The sequence below is a fragment of the Octodon degus genome, unplaced genomic scaffold, assembly GCF_000260255.1.
Source record: "Octodon degus isolate 3935 unplaced genomic scaffold, OctDeg1.0 scaffold00361, whole genome shotgun sequence".
NCBI classification, from domain to species: domain Eukaryota; kingdom Metazoa; phylum Chordata; class Mammalia; order Rodentia; family Octodontidae; genus Octodon; species Octodon degus.
Window position 1 is genome coordinate 452,972 of NW_004524937.1, and position 8,321 is coordinate 461,292.

The window sequence follows — 8,321 nt, forward strand, 5'->3', positions numbered from 1 at the left end:
AGATACTATAAACTGGTCAAGACCACAAGGCTCCTCTGATGGAATGTCTGGAGTGGTGCCAGAGACACAGCAGATTAAATCTGAGAGGGACTTGAGGCACATTTGGTTGACAGCAAGCCTGAAGAGAGCCTCTGCCACCTGGCAGACCCTTAGAATCTACCTGAGGAACAAATGAACCTGGTGTCCTCCCTTCTGCCCCCACTTCTGACCCATTGTAAAAAATATGAGGAAGCCCCAGCTATCTCAGGCAGGCCATGGGATGAATACCATCTCTAGATTCACTTCTGTAGCGTTAGTGTTTTTTGATATTTGTGTGATTACAAGAACAGTTGCTCTCACTCTGATGAGTACCACCTGGCTTATAAGTCATTCTTTATAACTAGTTTGACAGTTTTTGCCTTATTCAAAACTACAGCTCCTCAGATGTCCTATGTGGTAACTTCACCCTTACTCAAAGATTATGCTGACCTCTTACTCCACCACATGATAACCTTTTTGTTTCCTTCCACTCAGTGTCTGGCGAAGGGCATATGATAGATGTTGACTACCCAACATGTTTATTCAAACCTTTCCCAACTGATTGCATGATTGAATTCTATCCAAGACAAGCATCATGGGTTTTTACAGACATCACTGTGCCTATAATTTGTCTGTCACTTTCAGTTTGCCAAAATGTTCTTGAATTCAACCAAGATGCCATATCTAATATATCTTCAGTGTGTTTAAGATGCCCTTGAGATCCAGTATCATCCTTTATCTACTAAACATTCTGAGCAAAATAAATTGTTTTACAGACCACGCCAACCACTTTGGATCTGAGTTTACCCTGTTGACCCACTGAAGTTCTAGATAAAATATAAACCTAAGGAAAAACAAAAATGCACGCCTGTGTGATTACCTTCCTTGGTTCGTTCATAAAATATAATCTTTAGTGATCTCAACAATGCTGCATGTGGAACTCAAATTGCTCTTTAGTTCTCTTTTTCTCATTTTCAGCTTTTAAAAATTTTACTAGTTCATGTTTGCAGTCCATAACGATGACACTCATCATGAGAAGCTGGCACATGCACACAGCATGTCTTAACTCTTTTTTTCCCCCATCCCCTATTTTCATCTCTTGGTCCTCTTCCTGCTGGCCAAAGACCCATTTCCCTGTTTCTTATTATCTTTATCAAATTACTTTTGATTTAGGATTTATATCTAATTGATCTTTCAGACTCTGTACTCTATGACCACATACTTCTATATTAAATTATTAGCCAATTGTAATGCCCAAACCCACTGAAAGACAGTTCTGATCTTTTTCCAAGGGACTACTTTCTCAAATCTCAAATTGAAAGCATTTAATTATACACTGTAAACTAATAACCATAATACTGCCAAGTGTATTTTATTTCCTTTTCCTGTTTCCAACAAGATTAAAGTTTTAAAACTGTGTAAGAAAAAATTAAATAAAACCGTGTGAGAGCCCAAGAATTGTAAATGTTATTGCAAATGTGAAGTATCCCAGTTCATTTTTTTTTTTAATGTATTTAGTACAAGGTCTACATGGTCTCACTACACAGACAGGACTTGTAGTGATTCTTCTGTTTTTCAGCTTCCCAAGTGCTGGGGTTACAGGTATGCGCCACCACACCCAGACTCATTCACCATCTGCGCCCCCTGGGGACGGGACCCACACAGCAGGCCGGGGATTGAACCCTGGTCCCTGCACTGCCAGGCGCTTTAATCCACTGAGCTATCTGGTTGGCCCGCACAGCTCATTTTTAATCAATGTATTGTTTTTCATTACTGTTTATGTTCTTATTCAAATTCTATAATTAATAAGTTACATTTTGCTACCAGACAAATATATTGACCCTAAAGATAAACAATTTTAGCCCTCAAGGTCCATATATAATCCAGCCAGAAACATAAGCTGCAAATTGCAGAAAAAGAGATTCATAAAATTATCACATAATTTCATTTCAGTATTTCACACAGCAGGTTTCAATTTTATTCCATATACCTCCTAATGCAATATAAGTGTATCTCAATCTTTTCAATCACTCTGCAAATAGAGTTGTCCTTTTAATAATCCTTTATAGCCTTTGTAATATCATTTTAAATATTAAGACTCATCTAAAGTTTTCTTTTCCTACTTAAGTAAGACATATCCCTTTGCTGGTGTTTTCCAAGTTTTTCAGCTCTTTGCTTGATTCTAACAATAAATGTTTATTAAGAAAATTAAGGAGTACTGTAGGGTTTGGGTCACTGAGCCAAGATGTGGTTCGGGATTCTACTTGGAGTTGCCATCATGGGCGTGTGCTTGGTCATTCCCAGAGTGGCCACTGCATACATCCACCAGTTCACTAACGGGGGCAAGGAAAAAAGGATTGTCCACTTTCCGTATCAGTGGAGTTTGATGGAAAGAGACAGACGCATCTCTGGAGTTAACCGTTACTATGTGTCAAAGGGTTTGGAGAACATTGATTAAGGAAGCATTTTCCTGATTGATGAAAAAATAACTCAGTTACAGTCCTCTAACCCTGCAGGAATTTTAAGCAATATATTATGTGACATGCAGTTTCGTTTAGTGTGTTATGTAATGCTTAATAAAAACAAAGTGAAAAAAAAAGGAAATTAATTAGCATCAAACTCTACCCATTGTACTTTATAGTGCAGATCTGCACTGGATGAACCCTTCATTTTATAATAGTAACTGTAGCTACCACCCTCTCAGTGCTTGCTCTTTGTGCACTACACACTCTTGGTAACCTGGAAACATAGACTCTTTCTATACACAATCAGTGTAGAGATTCCTTAAAACACTAGGATCAGAGGTCCCACTCAAGCTCATTATTCTCCTTTTCGGTGTTTTTCCAGAAAAACTGAAAACATCATACCATGTGCACTCATGTGTATAGCAGCTCACTTTGTCATAGCTAAATCTTGGAAACAACCCAAATGCACATCAACTGAGGAATGGATACAAAAGATGTGGTATTTTTACACAATAGACATTACTCAGCTATAAAAAAGGATAAACTTGAGACTTTTATAAGTAAATGCATGCAACTAGAGACCATACTCATAAGTGATATAAATCAAACCAGCATGAGTAGATATTGTATTGTCTACCTCATGTAAGAACTTGAAAGAGGGAGTTGGAGAGATGGCTCAGTAGAATAAGTGCTTCCCTGGCAAGCACAAGGGCCTGAGCTCAATCCCAGGTTCTGAAAAAAAAAAAAAAGTCCTTGAAAAAATATATAAAATCTGAAAAGTATGATAGATAGTGAAAGGGAAAGAAACTGTTCTAAGGAAAGGAACAACTGGGATGAGGGAAAAGAGAAAAAGGAGAAGGGGAAAGGAAAAATAAATATATATGTATACGCATGAAAATAGCTTTGATAATTACACTGCTGGTTTCTGCTAGTCTATTGAAAGGAGAAGTTAATGCTTAAATATTTTTGACCAATTTTCCATGCTTGTATCTGGTAATATGAACAACTAATTTGAAGACAAAATATGCAATATAACAGCCATTGCTGAATTCTTATCAATTTGATTAGTGAAATTCTGTATTGTTTCTGGTTTTGGTTTGTTTGTTTTTGTTTGTTTACTATTTCTTATTCTCTTTTTAAAAATTAAAAAAATGACTCTGTGATATAAATATGATTATTGTCTCCAGTTATGCACAAAGAAAGTGACAGTCAAAAGCTGGATGTGCTAGCACACACCTATAATCCCAGCACTTAGGAGGCAGAGGCTGAAGGAGAAACATGAGCTCAAGGCCATTCCACACTACATAGCAAAGCTTTCCCCATAATAAAAGAAAAGGTGAATCATTTTCCCAATGGTGCTTGCCTTATATGAAATAAAATTGGAATTTAAGCCCAGACCTTGGGGTTTAATACCATGTCTGTGAACTGCCAAGCTAATGAGGTAGAGTCTTGTGTTTGGTCTTTGTGAGTGAATTAAGACATGCAGAAGTGATAGGATTGGCAGGCTGGATGTGCTAGCACACAGCAAGATTGATAGGGATTGCCTACCGCTAAGCAATGAGTTAACCCATTGATGAGTCCATAGCCGAATGGGCTATAAGGAAATGGAACTCATTTGGGGGAAATGCGTCATGAAGGCTCAACCTTGGAGACTGTATCTGATCCTGGGCCCCTTTCTCTCTGGTTCTTCCACTCCTCTCTGCTTCCTGGCTGCGAAGTAGTAAGCAACTTTTCTGTGGTGCCCCCATCTGCCACAATGTCTGCCACAGAGCCAAGCCAACCACTGACCGACCTCAGAAAGTGTCAGCGAAAATAAACATTTTCTCCTTTCAATTGTTTATGTCAGATTTTTGGATCACAGCAAAGAAAAGCTGACCAATATAGCTGTATGAATAACTCTTCTAAAACTGGGTGTGGTGATAGCACACACCTGTAATCCCCGCATTTGGGACTCTGAGGCAGGAAGATCACAGGAAGTTCAAGGCCAGTCTGGGCTCCACAGTGAGTTCAAGGCCACTTGTGATCTACAAGGCAATGTTTGTAGTTGAACTGAATACAAAATGAGTAAGGAAAAATAAATAAATAAAATGAGTGGGGAAAGACTGTCTCAAAAATAAATGAACAAACAAATAAACCTTTTTCAGAAAAGGGGTTTACCCAGAATCGCATCCTCTATAACTTAAAAGCTTTCAAGTGCCATTTTATATCTGCAGAGTATAGTCATTGCTCTGAGTGGCTTTCCAAACAAGGTACTATAGCACAGGATGATTATCTTGCCAAAGGGCACCTGGTGTTAGCAGCAAAACTGGCACTGATACTTTGTCATTAAATCGCAATCCCCCAGTCTGTTCCTTGTGCCACCAAGCAATATGGACAATCAAAAGTTTTTAAAAAACAGAGACCTAAATGTTCATCAGAGGGAGGCTAAATTTCTCACTCATTTTGCCTTAGAATATAGCATACTTTCATTGCTATACCATACTATTCGTCATGTAAAAATATACATAGCTAAAATATAAGTACGTTAATTTTAGAAAATACTTCAAACTGACCTACATGATAGAAGATGGTGCTAGAAAATATGTTGGTTTAGAAAGCTTTTCTTCAAAGTACATTTCCACATCTGATGTAGTGAGAAAAAGGAGTGCAACAGAGATTGAAATATTTTGTAAATTTTTTATTTATTTATTTATTCATTCATTTATTTATTTATTTTGGCAGAACCAGGGATTGAACTCAGGCCCTTGTGTATGCCAGGGAAGTGCTTATTCCACTGAGCCATCTCCCCAGCCCTAATTTTTTATTTTTTAAAGAGAGTACAAAAGAGTATTAAAACAGAAAAATTTACAAATGATACAGAATTTCACTAAACAAAATACTATGAATTTCACAATATTTGCTGTATCACATAGTGCTGTCTTCAAATTAGTTGTTCATATTGCCAGATATATGCATGTAAAACTGCAGAAAGAAAAAAATATATAAGAAGTTAAGGAGAAAAAAAAAAAGAATTGGAAAAGAAAAGACAAAACAAATTAAGCATTATCTGCACCCTTCCAAAGACCAGCAGAAATCCATAGTGCAATTGTTCAAACCACCCTGCTTATATACATAGATATATCTCTACATAAATGTCAGCAATGGAGGGCTGGTGAGATAGCTTAGCGGAGTAAGTGCCTGTTCAGGCAAGTGCAGGGGTTAGGGTTCGATCCCCACCACCACATGCTGCACCAGCTCCACCCCTGGGCGTGCTCAGCTGGTGACTGACTCTAAGTGTGGTGACACACGCCTGTAATCCCAGAGCTGGGGAGGCTGAAAACAGGAGGAAGATCACTGTGAGTTTGAGCTGCGTAATATGACCCTGCACAAAAGAAGTTAAAAACAACAACAAAAAAAAAAAAAAAGTCAGCAAGGGAGAGCAGGCAGTGGTGTAAATGGTTACTGAGTTTTTCTTTTAACTTGCTATTACATTTAACTATCAAAGAATTGATGTCAAAAAAAAAAAAAAGCCTTGATTTCCAGCATCTTTTTGATCATAAGCCTGGGCACAAAGGTCCAAGTATTTGCCCCCCATTAGGTGTATGCCTCCAGTTTATTACTTGCCTGCTCCACTGGTTAATACCACCTACCCAGATTGCTTTGACTATAGTCTCTAAGGCTCAGAAAGGCATCTTGGGAAAGCTGACCTAACACAATGAAGTACAGCAAGTATAGTGACAGAAGAACTTTCTAGAAAAGCTCAGGAAAATCCATTCTAAGTGCGAGTCAACCTGGAACTGACTAGTAGATGAATTTTAAAAAGATCACAATCCACAGAAATCCTATAACTAACAGATTTTCTGCAACTGTTTATTTCCCCTATAAAAGTATCAAAGGCAAGAAATTTAAGAAATCTTAAAAATTTTAGGTTTTGCATGTGAAGAAACGTTACCATTTTCCCAAAAGCCTGACAGTGACTTTTTTTAGCCTATAATGGAATCTTTTAAGTGCCTAAGGACTCTGCAAAATGTACATATTCTTAACAGAGTCCTCGGGGCAAGTGTGACTGATGGAGTAAACATGACTTACAAAACCATGCCCAAGAAGTAGGATAAAATCCCTAAATCTAATCCCAAACCAGATTATACCCAGACAGTTCCTCCAGCAAATGATAGGAGCTGTTAAAAAGAAAGAAACTCCACAAAATAAAAGAACACTCATTTGCTTATTTCTATCCCATTTGTAAAATAAAATACGTTAGTAAGAGATAACATTCTGGAGGCCTCCAAAGATATAGTGTGCTCTTAAACTTCAACATGATGTAAAACTGTCAAGATCAAATAAAATTTGACCTAATTATAAGAGTAGCTTTCCATCATGTTGGCACTGATTAAAGGCTTAGTTTACAGTTAGGGAATGCCCGCCTTTAAATGGCATTTACATTAATCCATCCTATGTTGCTGACAGAAAAGCTCAAACATAATGCATTGTCAGGTATTTTTATCTCATGCAAGAGCTGGCTTCCATGAGCAATTATAATCTAATTAAAGCCACTAATGTTTATCCCTTGGGGAAATCCAGTTATTCATAGACATCAGAGTCTTTTATGTTTTTCCGTCTACTGTATAATTTATGTTTTGTTTCTCACTTCTGAGACTCTTCAGGACTTATTTTCCTGTCACCCTAAAATAGAAATGTACCCTGTGGCAATGTTTTCAATACAGCTATTTGTAGTTGAATTGAATAAAAAATGAATAATGTGTTTATTAAGAGTGTCAGCAGCGGAGGTGCAACTTTTCTCATTATGTTGTATTACCGTTTCTGCTGAGCTACATGATATTAATAATTTTATAGCATAAATAGTAGATTAAGTTGTGAAAATTCATAACATCTACAGTAACACACCTTAGCTGGAAATTCCCCCACATAGTAACAGTATTCTTTAAATCAATTTAAAACACAAATATGGCACAAACTTTTTAAAATTTACTTTCCTAGGAAGTGTTTCACTTTTTAAAACTACAATATATTTTATTGGTGTAATAATATTTCAATGAACACATTCTCTGATATATTGAGAGGGATTTAACTAAATAACATATGCATTGGAAAATTAAGACAAGTAAATTTTTCTGTTCTCTACTTAGCATTGCACATGACACGTACACTTTCAAAGACGAAATAAAAAATGTTAATTGCTCGTAATGAGTTACAACCATTTGAAAGCTCACTATATAGGCACGGGGTTTAAATGTTCTGTATTGCCATTAAAAACTACATCTTATTAGCATTACCCTGTTTTAACAAAAGAAGAAACTGAGGCATGGAAAGATTAAGGAACTTGCCATAAGGCAACCAGCTAATAAATGATAAAACTAGTACACAACTCACACAGTTTGACTCTAGCATCTAAACTTCAACTGTTTTCCTGTGTTACATGTCCTCCAAAATGTAGGACCTCTCCTTTTCCAACATTGTAGACAGTCAAGTTTCAAACACTCTTGCCACTATCTTTCACCACCACTGCTTCTGTGGCAATGTAGCAAGGTCATTTTTTAAAGTCAGTGTTAAGCCACCATATGCTTGCCTCTTTGAAGCTGCCTAAGTCTAGACTTGCCTTAAAATTCTCTGAGCTTCATGTTCTTCATATGTAAAATGGTCCCTCCTTCATAGAACTTCTTTGAAAATTAACAAGGATAAATAGACCCAGAGCGCAGGCCCAGTGAGTGAGTGAGACGACCTGGGCCCACGGGGTCCTCATTGGACCCAGAATGCAGGCCCAGCATGGAACCCTTCAGCAGAACTCCATGCAAAGAGGCTAGAGGCAAGACCCACCCAGCTGATTCAGGAGCAGAACAT

The 8,321-nt window shown here is 37.4% G+C and overlaps 1 pseudogene; it reads left to right on the plus strand.

The window, feature by feature from the left end:
• The first annotated feature begins 2,250 nt into the window (after positions 1–2,250).
• Positions 2,251–2,613, plus strand: LOC101578779 (annotated as a pseudogene).
• The last annotated feature ends 5,708 nt before the right edge of the window (positions 2,614–8,321 follow it).